We start from the raw sequence: 17266 nt of genomic DNA on the forward strand, positions 1-17266 counted from the left end.
GACCCATCTGTATATTAAGCAGTCCTCTTAAAGTAAGCAGGAAATACATAATAATAACTACCATTTAGTAGCATTTCCTATTACCAAGGTCTCTTCCAAGCACTTGAAACACATAACATATACAGTATAATCTCTCTAATGGTTCTGTGAAGATAGTGTTAGTATATTAACAGAAGTATATTAACAGAGGAGGAAACTGAAGTATAGGGGGGAAAAGTCACATGCAGAGTCAAGCTATTAAGTGGCAGATCTGGAGTTCAAACCCAGGCAATCTGTGGACAGCATAGGTGCTCTCCAAAGCTGGGACCTACGTATAATTGGATCTTATTTGAATATTTTAATAGTAATGATGTGATTTCCAGTTACCAAAGGTTTTTAAGTACATGACAAATTTACAACTAGCCAAAAATCACTTGTAATTGTTTGATTCTGGGCACCTGCTAGGGCTGACAATGGAGACTTTTTATATAAAATTGAATCTGTGTTTTCATGGCTATCTACTGTAGGTTGTAGGACCTAAGTGTACGCAGGTATTCATTCTTTGAAAAGAAGACACAAAAGCATTTTTACCACTGCTGCTGAATTTGTCATTTACTATAGCTCACTATCTTCAAACCATGGATGCATTTAAATAATGGAAAACAGTATGGAGTTCACTCAACAAATTAAAGATAGAACTACCATATGATCCAGCAATTCCACTCTGAAGTATTTATGCAAAGAAAATGAAAACAATAATTCCAAAAAATATCTGCACCCCCATGTTCATCACAGCATTGTTTACAATAGTCAAGATATGGAAGCAACCTAAGTGTCCATCGATTGATGAAGAGATAAAAGATAATGATGATGTATGTATGTTGTGTGTATATATGTACACATGTGTATATATCTTTTATCCATTCATATATATATATATATACACACATACTTAAACATATGCACAATAGAATCCATTCAGCCATAGAAAAGGAGATCTTGCCATTTGCAACAATACAGATACAACTTGAGGGCATTATGCTAAGTGAAGTAAATTGGACAGAGAAAGACAAATACCATATAATCTCACTTATATGGGGAAATTGAAAAAATGAAACAAAACAAAAGCTCATAGATGCAGAGAACAGACTGGTGACTGCCAGAGATTGGGGTTGGGAAGTGGGTGAAGGGATCAAAGGTACACACTTCCAGTTTTAAAAGAAATAAGCCATGAAGATGTCATGTGCAGCATGGGGACTACTGCTAACAATACTGTGTTGTTTTTTCACAGTTACTGAGGGAGTAAATCTTAAAAGTCCTTACCAGAATTTTTTAGGTGACTATGTAGGTTGATGGATATCACTAGACTTATTGTGATGACTATTCTACAATACATAAAATATCAAATCTGTATGTTGTATACCTAAAACTAATATAGTATTATATATCAATTATACTCAATTTAAAAATAAACTTTTCTAAAAAATATAAAGATAAAGCCCTGGCTAGTGTGCCTCAGTGGTTGGGTGCTGGCCTGCGAATCAAAAGGTCACTGGTTTGATTCCCAGTCAGGGCACAAGCCTGGGTTGAGGGCCAGGTCCCCAGCAGGGAGTGTGCAAGAGGCAACCACACATTGATGTTTGTCTCCCTCTCTTTCTCCCTCCCTTCCCCTCTCTAAAAAATAAATAAATAAAGTCTTAAAAAATACAAAGATAAGAAAAAGGAAAGGAAATAGAAAGGATGATGAGGGCTTTATTGGACATATAGAGTTTGAGGCATCACAGAGACATATGTCCAGCCTGAAGGTGACGATGAGGTCCATGGATTGGGGAAGCACTTTGTAATGAAGATACAACTATGAGAGACCATTCTTGTTGATATGATAACTGAGATTGTAGCTTGAATATGAAGTCACCAAGGTAGAGTGTACAGATATAGAAGAAAGTCAATATGTGTCATAATAATGGCCACCATATATCAAGAGCTTTATACCGTATTAAGGGCATAGAGGTAAGAGCCACAGAGATTAATCTTGGCTTGATTTGAAACCAGACTGCAGTATTTTCTTGCTGTATGACTTTGGCAACTTACTCAACTTTATACAACTTCAGCTTTGTCTTCAATAAAATCAAAATAGCAATCTCTGTCTCCTAGATTCGTGGTGAAGGGTCATCGAGTAACTGTGGAAAGGACCAAATACAGTGGATAGTGTATAGCGGAAGTGAGAAAGGACTAGCACCCTTGACCAACTTAATATAAAGTAGATGAGACTATTATTATCAGTGCTTGAAAATTACTGCTCTTGCCTACTGTATATATTTTCTTTAAATCCTTAAAACAACAGCATATGCAGGATTTATGTGATTGTGCCCATCATATATTTGAGGAAGTTTAGGTTGAGAGGTCAGTAACTTGACTAAGCTCAAAGTACTTAATAGGTATAAGAGCTACCTCCCAAATCTCAGTGGCTTAACTCAGCAAAAGTTTATTTCTTGTACAATTTATAGCCAACTTTGGGTAGGGATTCTGGGTGATTGTTTTTCAGACTCATGGAGTCAGGCTTCTTCCATCATGTGATGCCATGATCTTGAAAGCTTGTCCTATATGCTCATTAATGAAAAAAGAAACGAGAACCGGGAAGGGTGATCAAGCCAAGTGTTTCGAGTTCGCACAGACAGGAGCCCGCGTAACTTTCACACACAGTCTATGGGCCAGAAACCAGTCATATGTTCACCCCCAAATTAATTTTAATAAAAATTTAGTAATGTAGTCTTCTTGCTCATGAGAAGAAAGGAAATTGGTGAGCAAGACTTTGCCATGTCTTATAACTGGTAAAGGCATGACTTTAAAGAAGTACAGAGGTTGAAAAAGGAGAAAGAAAAGTTCTGATGAGTAAGAGGAGACCTAATATAAATTTCCTGTTCTGAGAGCCAAAGGAAGAGAGATTCTCTTCACTTATTAAATCCTTACTCCATGCCCAGCACTATGCTGGTTCAATGTTAATTCATGAAGAGGTTGTAATTGTGATGAGGATTTGGAAATGTCCATTGGTTTTAGTAACTGAACATATACCGAACTTGTCTCAGGAGGGATGAGGAAGGGACAGGGAAGGATGACACAGATTAACTGTCAAATGATTAAATACAGATATATCAAATCATACATAGTGATTCACCATACTAACAAATTAAAGGATTAAAACCATGTGATCATCTCGAAAGTTGCAGAAAAATAACAAAATTCAGTATTAATGCAGGGTAAAGATTTTTAGTAAACTAAGATGAGAAGAAGTCCTTTCATCTTAATGATTACAGCAAAACTGAGAGCTTTCTTATTGAGCTTGAAAAAGGAAGATGGCTGTCATCTCCCTGCCTGTTTATCATAGCACTGAAAATCCTATTCAGTGCAATAATGCTGAAAATAGACATTAAAGTTATAGAATTGGAGGAGAATAATGTAATTGTCTTTATTTCTCGATTCGATCACTATATTCCTGTAAAAACAAAATCACTAGCAAAAAAAATGAGTTAAAGTTTAGCAAGTGTTCTGAACTTAAAAATATCAATATAGTAAAATCGGGTAGTGATTTGTGCAAAAAAATTGCTGAATAAGCACTTCCATAAATCCTCCCTCCATAAAAGCAATAAAAAACATGAGACACATTCTCAGAATTAAGTTTTTCTAAAGTGGAAACTAAGGAGAGGCTTTCAGCAATCTAGGTAGTGTTTATTCAAGAACTATGACCAAATCTTGGTAAGACAGCAACCCTCCCCTCCTTTTGGTGAAATAACGCTTAAAACCTGCAACCCAGGGACAGAATAACTTTGCAGCTTGTGTAAAGTCCCATTTCCAGAGAGTTGTCATTCTTTTCCCTGCGCAATAGGTCCATGGAAGATCTCACTCGTAATGCTGTTTTTATTTGACCTGGTTCAGATCTCAAGTAGTATCTCAAATAGTGCGAACACTCTTTTCTGGGGATGATTCTTGAAAAACAACCAGAGGCAATTATTAAACATTACAGTTTAAAATTAATTATTAACATTGCCTAAGTAGAGGATACAAGTTGAAGAAAATAAGATAATCAAAAAGAATGCAGGAAACATGATGCACATAGAATACATTGAAAAGCTCCAATATTGGATGGGAATCAAGAATGCCATGCATATGTATAGAGTTTTGTTCATGCTGAGAAGTGTACACAGAAAACACCTGAGAACACCCTGGTCTCTCATCTCTGGCTGAAATTTAAGTTTTGTCAGTGCAGGAAGTGAAGATCTGACAGAGATATACACTACCTTGCTGAGTGGTAAAGGTGGCACCCAATGCACACAGAGATGTTCAGCAAACATTGGAAGATTTATTGGTTCTATGCATTTAATGAAATCTCTGTCCAATCATTAGCTGGTTGGTAATATTCTAACTGAGCAGAGACTTCAGTGACTGCATGTGATGAAGAATATAGCTTTCTAAAATTATAATAGTTCAGGAAGGTCATTAAAAAAGCAACCAAAAAAAAAAACCCAACAAGCATTAGGCCCTGGTTGGTGTGGCTCAGTGGATTGAGCACTGGCCTGTGAAACGAAAGGTTGCTGGTTCAGTTCCCAATCAGAGCATAAGCCTGGATTGCCTGCCAGGTCCCCAGTGGTGGGCACAGAAGAAGCAACCACACATTGATGTTTCTCTCCCTTTCTGTCTCCCTCCCTTCCCCTCTCTCTAAAAGTAAATAGATAAAAATTTTAAAATCAAGACTTCCGGCCAAGATAGAGGCATAGGTAGATACACTGTGCCTCCTTGCACAACCAAAATAAGGTCAGCAACAATTTAGAAACAAGATAACAACCAGATCTGATAAAAATTGAACTGTATGGAAGTCAGACAACCAAGGAGTTAAAATATACACATTTATCCAGACTGGTAGGTGGGGCAGAGTCGGGCAGCAGGGAAGAGAGGGGTTGCAGCACAAAGAGCGGTGGCACTGGGTGTGTAAGGCATCCCAGGTGCAAGATGGCAGTGGGCAGACCCTGGGCGTACAGGCTGCTGACAGACCCAGCAATGTGGTGACTGTGAAAAGAGGCAAGGTGCCTGGCTGTCCGTGTGATCTCACGTTTATTCGCCCGCAGATAAACCAGGTGAAATTGGGCAGTGAGACAGATCATGCAACCTGGGGTCCTAGCACTGGGAACTAGAGCCTCAGGACACTGATTGAAAATACCTGTGGGGGTTGAGGTGCAAGAAGAGACTCCCAGCCTCACAGGAGAGTTTGTTGGAGAGACCCACAGGGTCCTAGAATGTGCACAGGCCCACCCACATGGGAATAAGCACCAGAAAGGCCCAGTTTGCTTGAGGGAAGCAGCAGTGGAAGGGACTGAAATCCGAGGGAGAGAGGAGCAAGGGCCTTTGTTCCCTCTTGGACCCCGCCCCCACATACACTGTCACCACCCAGAGACTGGGTTGCCCCACCCTGGAGAACACCTAAGGCTCCACCCCTCACTACGTAGCAGGCACCACCAAACCAAATGGCCCGAAGGGAAATCAGCTCAAAGCTCCACAGCAAATACAACTAAGCAACCAAGGATAGCCAACCTATCAGATGCACAGTTCAAAGCACTGGTGATCAGGATGCTCACAGAATTGGTTGAATTTGGTCGCAAATTAGATGAAAAATGAAGGCTATGTTAAGTGAAATGAAGGAAAATGCACCAGGAACCAATAGTGATGAGAAGGAAACTGGGACTCAAATCAATAGAGTGGACCAGAAGGAAGAAAGAAACAACCAAACAGAAAAGAATGGAGAAGTAAGAATTCAGAAAAATGAGGAGAAGCTTAGGAACCTCCAGGACATCTTTAAGCAGTCCAACATCTGAATTATAGGGGCACCAGAAGGGGAAGAGGAGGAGCAAGTGGAAAAGTTATTTGAACAAATAATAAAGGAGAACTTCCCCAGTCCGGCAAAGGAAATAGACTTCCAGGAAGTCCGGGAAGCTCAGAGTGTCCCAAAGAAGTTGGACCCAAGGAGGAACACACCAAGGCACATCATAATTACATTAGCCAAGGTAAAAATGAAGGAGAGAATCCTAGAAGCAGCAAGAAATAAGGGGACAATAACCTACAAAGGAGTTACCATCAGATTGTCAGCTGATTTTTCCAAAGAGACCTTGCAGGCAAGAAGGGGCTGGAAAGAAGTATTCCAAGTCATGAAAGGCAAGGACCTACATCCCAGATTGCTCTATCCAGCAAAGCTTTCATTTAGAATGGAAGGGCAGATAAAGTGCTTCTCGGATAAGATCAAGTTAAAGGAGTTCATCATCACCAAGCCCTCATTTTATGAAATGTTAAAGGGACTTATCTAAGAAAAAGAAGATAAAAAACATGTACAGTAAAATGACAGCAAGCTCATAATTATTAACAACCACACCTATAACAAAAACAAACTAAGCAATCAACTAGAATAGGAACAGACAGACCCACAGAAATGGAGGTCACATGGAGGGTTAGCTACAGGGGAGTGGGAGGAGGAGAGAGGGGGGAAAGGTACAGAGAATAAGTAACATAGAAAATGGTAGGTAGAAAATAGACAGGGGGAGGGCAAGAATAGTATGGGAAATGTAGAAGCTAAAGAACTTATGACACATGGACATTAACTAAAGTGGGGGAATGTGGGTGGGAGAGGGTGTGCCAGGGTGGAGGGGAGTGAAGGGGGGAAAGGGGACAAGTGTAACAGCATAATCAATAAAATATATTTAAAAAAGAAAAAGAAAAAGAAAAAAATTTTTAAATCAACAAGCATTGAAAAACTTTAGGAAGGGAGGGAAATCACATTTCCAGAGTTGTCACATTATATTATTTTAAATGTCCAGTTTTTAAAAAAAACCTTTAAGTTTGGTACCTATGTTTTCTTCTGTGTATTGTACTGGTTCAGGTCTTATTTTTAGGTTTTTTATTCATTTTGAATTAATTTGTGTACAGGGGAACAAACCGTAGTCTAGTTTCATTCTCTTGCATGTGGCATTCCAATTTTCCCAGCACCATTCATTACAGAGGCTTTCTTTTCTCCATTGTATGTTTTTTGGCTCCGTTGTCAAAAGTTATTTGCCCATATATGTGTGGGTTTATTTCTGGGCTCTTAATTCTGTTCCATTGTTCTGTGTGTCTGTTTTTCTGCCAATACCATGTTATTTTAATTATTGTCACACTGTAGTATAATTTAACACCAGGGCATGTGATACCTCTGGCTTTGTTCTTTTTTCTCTCAGGATTGCTTTGGCTGTTTGGGGTCTTTTGTGGGCCAATTACTACAGTTTGAATGGATCTTGAGAATATTCTGCTAGGCAAAATATGTCAGATGGAAAAAGTCAAGGACCATATGATTTAATTTATATGTGGCATTAAAGCTGAAGAAACAAACAAGACGAACAAACAAAACCTCATAGACACAGACAGCAGTATGGTGGTTACCAGAGGGAAAAAAGAGGGGGCAGGGGCAGATAGTAAAGGGTAAAGGGGTGAAATATGTGGTGATGGAAGGAGAACTTGGGGTGGTGAACACAATAAAATACACAGATGATGTATTATAGAATGTATACTTGAAACCTATATACTTTTACGAACTGATGTCACCCCAATAAGTTTAATAATATTTTTAAAAGACTGGATGTGCAAAAAGAAAGAACCAAATATGTGTCATCCATTCTCAAGGAAGAAAATGAAACAGCCAAGAGCAAGTGTCTCCGAAGATACCACTGAGAATAGCATCAGAACCATCAAGTACCTGGAAGAGAATCTAGTCAAAGATGTACACAACCACCGTAGAGGAAATGATGAAACTTTAGAGAGAGGTTTAAGAAAAAATAAAGGGACAGACCTGCTTTGTTTATGAATTGAAATGCTCAGAAGAAGAAAATTCCCTGAAAACTGATCATAAAACAAGCAAATTAAGACTCATAAAGCGGTGTTGTGTTTTATTATGTTTTACTTTACAATTCAGCTGTCCAATTCTAAAATTTATAGCAAGCTGTAAATGGCCTAAGGAAGCGTGCTTTCTTGAAGGAAAACAAACAGGAAGAGCTTCTACAATGCAACGTGGCATATTATTGTATATAACTCTCGTAATCAAGGCGCGTGTTGTTCACACTAGGATAGGCAAGCAGACCAATGAAACAGGAGAGAGAGCGCGGAATCAGATCTCAGCAGAAGTGACACTGGAGAGCAGTGGATAATGAATGTTCTTTCTCAAATATTGGTTAGAAAATTTGCTGGCCGTGTAAAACAATAAATATGACCCCTACATAATACTACATATTGAAATAACTCCATGGACTAAAAACCTAAAGGTAGAAAACTAAACCTATAAATATTTCAGAAGAGGATATAGATCAACTTCTTGACTAACATCTCTAAGGTTAGAGATGTATTTTACTAAAAAGACTTTAAAAGCAATAGCATAAAGGAAGATATTTTTATAAAATCATATGTATTATTACATCATGTTAATTTATATTATGTAATAAATTTGCATTATTATATAGCCATTGACCTTCTATTTATGAAAAGACACTATTAAAAATAGAAAAAGCAATCATGAGCAGCACAAGAGACTTCCAACGTAATATAACCTGGTAGAGACAAATACCAGAATATATAAATGACTCCTAACAAAAGCCTTATAGAGAAGAAGGTCCTACCCTTTGTGACAGCATGGATGGAAATGGAGAGCATTATGCCAAGTGAGGTAAACCACGTAGTGAAGACAAATACCTTATGATCTCGCCTATAGAACCTATTCAACAAAACAAACAAGCAGGCAAAATATAACCAGAGACATTGAAATAAGAAACAAACTGACAGTGACCAGAGGGGAGGGGGAGGGGGATAACGCAGAAAAGAAGGGGAAGGGTCGTCAAGGAACATGGATAAAGAAAAGACCCATGGACAAAACCAAAGGGGGGGGGTAGGATCCAGAGTGGGAGGTGGGAATGGGTGGGGTGGGGGGAAAATGGAGACAATTGTACTTGAACAACAATAGAAACATTTAAAAATATAAAAATAAAGATAAAGTCTTATAGAGAAAGGGTAAAATACTTGAATTGGGAACTTGCAATGAGGACATCCCAAGCCTATAAAAACAGAATGCAATTAAAGCCAAAAGAAAATACCACTTCACCCTCATCAGACTAGGAAAAATTAAGAAGTTTCTGTTAATGCCAAGTGATAATGAGAAAGTGGAGCTTTAGGAGTTGCTAACAGTAATGTGAATAGTTAGGGCCACTTTAGAAAACAATTAGCCATTATCCCTGCAATCTGAAAATACATTTATCATCTGTGACACAGAAATTTCAGTTCTAAAGCATGCGGGTTAATGTGCACTCTAGCATACGTGTGGGATGTCACTCATTTTTCTTTTTTAAAAATCATCAATGCCTTAATCAGGTCTTTATTTTTTAACATTAATAAACTTTGGATTTGCTTTTGTTCTTTTTTTCTTTTCATTGAATTAATTGGGATTACATTGGTTGATAAAATTATATGTTTCAGGTGCTCAATTCTATAATACATCATCTGTACATTGTACTGTGTGTTTACCACCCCAAGGCAAGGCTCCTTCCATCACCCTCTATCCCTGCTTCACTCTCTTGTACCTCCAACCCCTTCCTCTCTGGTAATTACCATACTGTTGTCTGTGTCTGTGAGTATTTTGTGTGTGTGTTTGTTTGTTTAATCCTTTCGCCTTTTCACCCTCTTCTACTTCCCCCGTCCTTCCTTCTGGTAATTCCTCTGGTAATTACCATACTGTTCCCTGCTGCTATGAGATTTTTTTCTTTGCCTAATCCCTTCACCATTTTTTACCCCAGTTCCCCCAACACCCCTCCCCTCTGTATCTGTGAGTCTGCTTCCATTTTGTTTGTGGATAGAAAGCATTCACATCATTAAAATGTTCATACTTCACAAAGCAATGTATAGATTCAACACAATCCCTATCAAGATACCAATGACATATTTCACAGAACTGGAAAAAAGTCCAAAAATTTGTATGGAACCACAAAAGACTGCAAAGTCATTCTTTATGGTTTTCGGAGACTGAGAGGCTTACATAGGAAAGATAGCAGGAGAATGGGAAGTGAGGGGGAAGGTGCATGTGGTATATGACAAAATTGAATATTGGGATCATGTATGGCCTTTTACGGGACAGAAAATATAATGAATTTCATTTTAAGTCGTAAGGATTGAAAACAGTGCAGGAAAAACAAGGCTTTAATTTCTCTGTTGTAATGATCTCTGGTTACATAAAAATGTATGTAGTTAAAAGACATTGGAAATCTAAAGAGACATTAAATATATAAATCTCCTAGACTATATACATTCCAAGGGTGGATCAGCCTTTCTATAGTTGTGTTTATTTCCAGCATATATACACACACACACACACACACACACACACATATATATATACACACATATATATAATGTAAAGAAATTTAGATTTATAGAGTGAATAAATTATTTTTAATGTAAAATCATTCCTTTATAAATAAAAAATAAAAATTATATGAAGTTTGGTATAAATCTAGCTCTTTCTGCTTTGTGATTGATTTTGTTAGTGAGCTGTAAAATTTAAACATGTGATTAAATTTTACTGTGTTAAACAAATTAAGAGATCCATTGTTTCACAATTTTAAATACTTTGAAAAATATATCATGTTCCCCATAATGCTTGTGGTAAAATCAAAAGGCAAACATCACATAAATGCTTTACTGTGCCCATAGTTTATTTCTTAAATTAATAATTATTAATTATTAGTAAAGTTAATAATTATTGTGATGAAATTGGATTAACCCCTTGAATTTTGCATTAAATAAGAAAATGTTATCTTAAAACCGCATTAGAAATGAGAGAATAAGATTTGAATTATTCTACTTAACAATAATGAAATAAGTATATATTGTTTCCATATAAGTAAATATTTTAAAATTGGAAAAAAGAAAGGCATGGCAATAGAAGAGAATGCTCATTAATTTGCATTTCAAATTCTTAAATATTTTCTGAAAATGTTACAGGACTTTAGAAGGAAGGATTTTGAATATTTGGCTAATTTTTACTTCAAGATAATATTAGTATTTTCTCTTTTTTTCTTCTTTGGATAGATATCAGGGTCCCCTACTCATTCCATAAAGTTTCTTATAAAACAACTTTACTAAATTTATTGGGGTAACATCAGTTAATAGCATTATATACATTTCAGATGTACAACCTTATAATACATCTATAATACCTGTATATTATATTGCGTGTTCACTATGCGAAGTCTAATCTCCTGTCACCATATATTTGATCCCCTTTTAACCTATTCATCCACCCCTCACCCCTCTTCTCCTCTGGAAACCGCCATTCTTTTGTCTGTGTCTATGAGTCTGTGTTTTTTTTTAATGTTTGTTTTGTTCATTTGTTGCTTTTCATTTTATATTCCACATATGAGTGGAATCATAGGGTTCTTTTCCTTTTCCGCCTTATTTCACTTAGCACAACACCCTCAAGACCCATTCATGTTGTCGCAAATGGCAATATTTCAATTTTTATGACTGAGTCATATTCTACTATACATATGTACCACATCTTTTAAAAAAAATATTTATTTATTCTCAGAGGGAAAGGGAGGGAAAAATATCGGTATGAGAGATATCGATCAATTGCTTCTCGTACATGCCCTGACCAAGCCTCAACCCAGGCATGTGCCCTGACATAAAATCAAACTATCAAGCTTTTCCTTTGTGGGACAACACCCTGGTTAACTGGGCTACACTCGTCAGGGCAATATGTACCTCATTTTCTTTATCGGATCATCCATCAAAGGACACTTAGGTTGTTTCCATTTCTTGGTCCCTGTGAATAATGCCGCAATGAACACAGAGTTACATATAGCTTTATAAATAAGTATTTTCAAAAATTTTCAGGTAGATACCCAGAAGAGGGAGTGCTGGGCCATATGAGAGCTCTATTCACAGTTTCTTGAGAAAATCCATACTATTTTCTATAGTGGCTGCAAAAATTTGTATTCTCAGCAGTGGGCAAGGGAGGTTACCTTTTCTTCACATCCTTTCCAGCACTTGTCATTACTTCTCTTTTTGATAAGAGCCATTTTAACACGTGTGAGCTGGAATCTCATTGTGGTTTTGATTTACATTTTCCCTATAACTAATGATGTTGTGCATCTTTTCATATATCTGCTGGCCATCTGTATATCTTTGGAAAAGTGTATATTGATAAGATTTGAATGAAATATATGTGCTGATATCTGTGACCTTGTTGTTTTCAAATTGGGTCACTATTCTATAATATAATTTTTTTTGTTTTGTTTTGTTTTATTTTATTTTATTATTTTATTTTATTTTTATTTAATTGTTGTTCAAGTACAGTTTTCTGTCTTTTACTCCCATCCCAGCTAACCCCCCCAGCCCTCCCCACCTTCCTCCCATTTCCACCCCCCCTAGTTTTTGTCCATGTGTCCTTTATACTCGTTCCTGTAAACCCTTCCCCTTTCCCCCTGAAATTCCCTCCCCTCTCCCTTCTATAATAGAATTTTTAAATATGTGATCATCTACATCCAGGGTATAAACTTTATGTTTTTGAAACATCCATATTTAAATTAGCAAAGAATATCTCATTTTATTTATTGTTCTGTTTTAATAATCTTTTTTGGTATTTCTTGTGATATATTTATACTCAAAACATTCTAACCATTACGGCATTATTGAAATAAATTACTAAAATTTATCAGCCCAGTAGAGCATGTGTTTTTAATTATGCACTTTTTCAATGTGCAGTAGTTCCTAGAATAGTATTTAAAGCAGCCTGAAAAAATTGAGAGTACTTGCGGAAGTGATTATGGGAAAGATTTGCACGTTAGTTATTGTGAAATAATAGAAGGTGAGCTATCTGAAATCAGAAGTGAAGTGTTCATATCCAGGTATGGACATGAACCAACACAGCTTGGTTCATGTTGTATTGTGGTTTGAGTTGTATTGTGTATATGTTGTGTATGCTTGCATTGTTCCCATTTGCTGAGATGCAGTTTTCTGAGTTCACCTAGTAGTTCTCATGGAATAAATTGCACAAATCCACCGTGTAATTTGTATTATGCTTATATTGTTCCCTAATATATCAATCACATTGAAACAAATTTGTGTGCTCAAAACAACTATTATAGCAGAAGTGATTGTAACTTTTTTTCCTTCCCGGAATTGCCAGGTTTCAAATGTAATTCACTGAGAGGGTATGCTTTGTTTATATTTCCCGTGGAATACTATGGGTAAATTTGTATCAAATTCAGATAACATAAAATGTATTGCATATGTAATATTGAAAATATCTCTACAGGATCCATATAGACTACTGAACTTTATTTCGTTTATGGATAATTTCACATTAACCAAATTCAGCAACTTCCAAATGGAGTAGTAGAAGTGGATGTATATGTTCAATTATACATTAATTCTTTTTGAAATATTAAAGTCCTTATAGGGAAATATAGCATATGTATGCTATACCCCACAAAGACAATAAAATAAAACTTAAAAAAATGCATTTAGAGGCAGTTACAAGGCTCATCTTTGGGTGTAATCTTGCCCTTGCCTATGTGAACGCAGCTCTTTTTAAAATCAAGTCACTCGGAACAAACAGCATGTGCATCCAAGAGCGGAATATAGTCGTAACACTGGTAAGAGGCTTAATGTTCTGGGGATCGATAAAATACCTAAGTGCATTCTTAAGATGCTGGTTGTGCAGTATTTATTGCTTTTGATTGATTACTGAAATATGAAATACTGCACTTCCATAAGTAGTTCTTTTTTTCTCATAAACAAAGTACAAAAATCAAAGGGGAAAGTCAAGCTCTCAAAGATGACTTTTTTTTTTACCACAGAACATTGCAAATTAAATAAAAACATGGAAACAAAAACTAAGTACAAAACCTTAATTTGAAATGTAAAAAGCCAGCATGCTATCAATGTATCACTGATTCGTTTGTCACATATACTATATAATGAGAATTTTTCAAAAAATAACTATTATAAATATTTGACATAATGTGTTTTCTGATATTTAAAGTCAAAAATTGATAACAGTATATATAATATTTGCTTGGCTTTTAATGTTGATATATATTTATGGCATTTCAGTGTAAACATACTTTATATCCTCTAAATTTCTTGTGCAATTTGAGAACTAGAGCCATGAATATATTTAAGTCCCCTACTTATTAACACATATTGCAAATGAAGTTTTTTTAATTAAAGCTATACCAGAGTTAATAACAGTTCTTTATTTCTTTATAATATTTAATATTAAAATTTGTTTACATTTATTTCATTTGTGCTGTCCAATGACCATAGAACTTTGGCTGAGATTCTTCAAAGTAGAGCTGATTTTAGAATTAAGCTAATTTTACCCAGAAGGAAACTGAGGTATACAGGAGAAAAATGAACTTTCTCACAGTAAGGCTTAGAGCTGATTCCATGTGAATCTTACCTTTTATTTTGTTTCTTATTGAATTGCTGTACTTTGCTATTGATGACATCTAAGAAATAAGCAAAAAATGACACATATCGATTCAATATGATCTTTTTAGAAGTTCATGGTTCCATGATTTTTTAAAACACTTTCCATGTTCTGGGAACTGTGAAGAAGAACTTCACAAACTTCTTTTGATTAATCAGAATCTAGCTGATGAGAGAGTATCCACATAAAATGAATTGAGAACAACAACAAAGCAAATTTAGCAAATCAAAATGGAAGTCCCACTGAGTGGGTGAGACCGCTTTGTGTATATGGACAAAGGCACACCTTTATGGTCAAAGAGGTCTTGGTTCATATCACAGCTTGTCTACATGAGTGATTTTTGACCTTGAGGAAGTTACTTCCCAGCTTATATTTTCATGTTCTTTTTTTAACCTGAGAACAACTATCCTTTTATTTCATTGTTTGAAGGATTGAGTGAGGTGCAACTCACTCTCGAGCTGGCCCCCATCCACTTGGACACATGATTTTCACTTCTTTCACACTGGAACCCATGCCCGGTGCCTTTCTTTTCCTCTACCTGTGTAAAACTTGCTTTATTCTAAAAAAAAAAAAAAGATTGAATGAAATAATATATGAAGCATAGGTGTCTCCAACTACAATATGGATTCTTAATAATAAGGATGTAACATAAATAGTTGTCATCACATGACCTAAGAAACAGGGATGAAGTACTATGACACAATTAGGAAACATGCAGTTTGCTTGGGTTATAATAAAATGAGGGGTAGATGGGAAATTATTGATGAAACCATCAATAATGGGAGACCATTCAGGATCAAATAGATGGGATAAGCATGTTATGAAGATGCGAGAAATTAAGTGACATACTTTGGTGATAAACAAGAGAGTGGGACTACTACATATCTAGGAGTAGTGGTACATAAGGTCCAAAGTAGACAAGGGTCAGAAGGCAGAACTCTAGAGACATACTTTACACCTGAACTCATGGGTAGTGGAGAGCATATAAAATGTTCTTAAATCACAGGAGTGGGAGAGTGAGATTTATAGGGAAAAAAGGTTAGAAATCATGAAAAAATATAAATTCATAATAGACCTTATACATTTTGGGTCTTTGTATTTTGGAGGCTTGTAACTAATTAAATTCTGTACTGTTGGAAGTCAAATTTTAAAAGTTTGAAATTATAAATCTCAGGTTAAACCCTCATCTAGGTAAGTGGTTTATAAATTTATACAGGTTGCCCATTTAGATTTAGATTGGAGGATATAAGTAAATATAAACCCATTTCTGTGACTGGAGTTAGATGAAACATGCATTTAACACATGAAAAGTTTACTATAGAACACAGACAGACATAAAAAATAAATATTATTATGAGTCTTTTATCCTCCTCTCATTTTTAAAAAGATTTTACATATTTTTATTTTTAGAGAAAGGGACAGAGAAAGAGAGAGAAACATCAATGTGTGGTTGCCTCTTGTGTGCCCCCTGCTGGGGAACTGGCTGCAACCCAGGCATGTGCCCTGACTGGGAATCGAACCGGTTACCCTTTGGTTCACAGGCCAGCACTCAGTTCACTGAGCCACACCACCCAGGGCCCTCCTCTCAGTTTTGAGCATATACCCTAGAGGAAGCTAAGGCAAGTGATATGAATTTGGTGTTTGCATAGAATACTGAATTTCCATGTGCATCTCAGAGTGACAGTACTTCAGTTTCTTGAGTGTGAGACTTACAGCATGGCCCTTAAGAACAGACTCATTGACTGTTTCTTCAGGTATCCCACTGATTAAACAGCCAGCCATCCCCATGGTGAAGGAAAAGTTTTTCTTGTGGCACTTAATGGGAGATGTAGTACCTTAATTGAGCATGATTGTTCCCAACGTGATATATCTCTAAGAAATACTTAATGCTAATTTTTAAGATTTATATTTGATATTTTTTAAATATTTTATTTTATTTTTAGAGAGAGGGGAAGGCAGGGGGAAAGATAGGGAGAGAGACATCAGTGTGAGAGAGAAACATCAACTGGTTGCCTCCTGCATGTGTCCAGTCTGGGAACCGAACCTGCAACCCAGGCATGTGCCCTGACCAGGAATCCAACTGATGACATTTGGCTTCAAGGGATGACACCCAACCAACTGAGCCACAATGGTCAGGGTATATTTTGTGTTTAATTTCAGAAACTAACTCCTTGTTACAATTTGGCTGTATTTTCCCGGTAAAAAATAGCTCTAGCAAAAAAAGTGTACATACGGGGATAGGGAAAAGTAGGTTTGCAGTTGTTCATATGGTAAATAATACAATAATTAATAAATAATACAAGAATAAAGACCTGTCTGGTGTGGCTCAGTGCATTGAGTGCTGGCCTGCAAACCAAAGGGTCACTGGTTCGATTTCCAGTCAGGGCTCATGCCTGGGTTGTGGCCAGGTTCTCAGTAGGGAGCATGCGAGAAGCAACCACACATTGATGTTTCTCTCAGTCTCTTTCTCCTTCCCTTCTCCTCTCTAAAAATAAATAAAAGTAAAATCTTAAAAAAACTACCTTAAAGCAAAACATTCCAAACCTTTTTTTAAAAAAGAATAAACTGTATATTTCATGTACTAACAACTGTAAGCCTACTTTTGCCCATCCCTGCTATTTTGTCATAGACATATCTAGTATAATACGCAATTGTGACTGAAAAGTACATTTGATAATCAGCTTGGGTTCCTTTGACCTAATTACCTTATACTTTCCTTTCCAAATGCCACTATGCACC

Source organism: Phyllostomus hastatus, unplaced genomic scaffold, assembly GCF_019186645.2.
Source record: "Phyllostomus hastatus isolate PE091 unplaced genomic scaffold, TTU_PhHast_1.1 phas_scaffold_12, whole genome shotgun sequence".
Lineage (NCBI taxonomy): Eukaryota > Metazoa > Chordata > Mammalia > Chiroptera > Phyllostomidae > Phyllostomus > Phyllostomus hastatus.